The sequence below is a fragment of the Theobroma umbraticum genome, unplaced genomic scaffold (assembly GCF_002168275.2).
Source record: "Theobroma umbraticum cultivar Fairchild unplaced genomic scaffold, ASM216827v3 scaffold_20.0, whole genome shotgun sequence".
NCBI classification, from domain to species: Eukaryota; Viridiplantae; Streptophyta; class Magnoliopsida; order Malvales; family Malvaceae; genus Theobroma; species Theobroma umbraticum.
This window is the reverse complement of record NW_018397266.1, coordinates 4,683,217-4,683,483: the sequence shown is the minus strand read 5'-3', so window position 1 is coordinate 4,683,483 and position 267 is coordinate 4,683,217.

Genomic DNA, 267 nt, shown 5'->3' with positions numbered 1-267 from the left:
GAGTGAAGGCAAGACAGAGCTTTGTACCTTTTTGCTTTGTCTTCCTCAAATTGCCTGATCTTAGCTATCGTCGAGTTAACTCTCCTTTGCACTAGTTCCTCATCTGTTTCCACTGTTTCCCACAATGTGAAGGCTCTGAGATACACCTCCATCTTCACACTCCAGAATGAGTAGCACTCTCTGGTGAACGTTGGTGGAGTTGATGAATTGAAACCAGAAGTCATTTTATCACAACCTAGGCCCCTCAAGATCACTCAATGCTCTGAT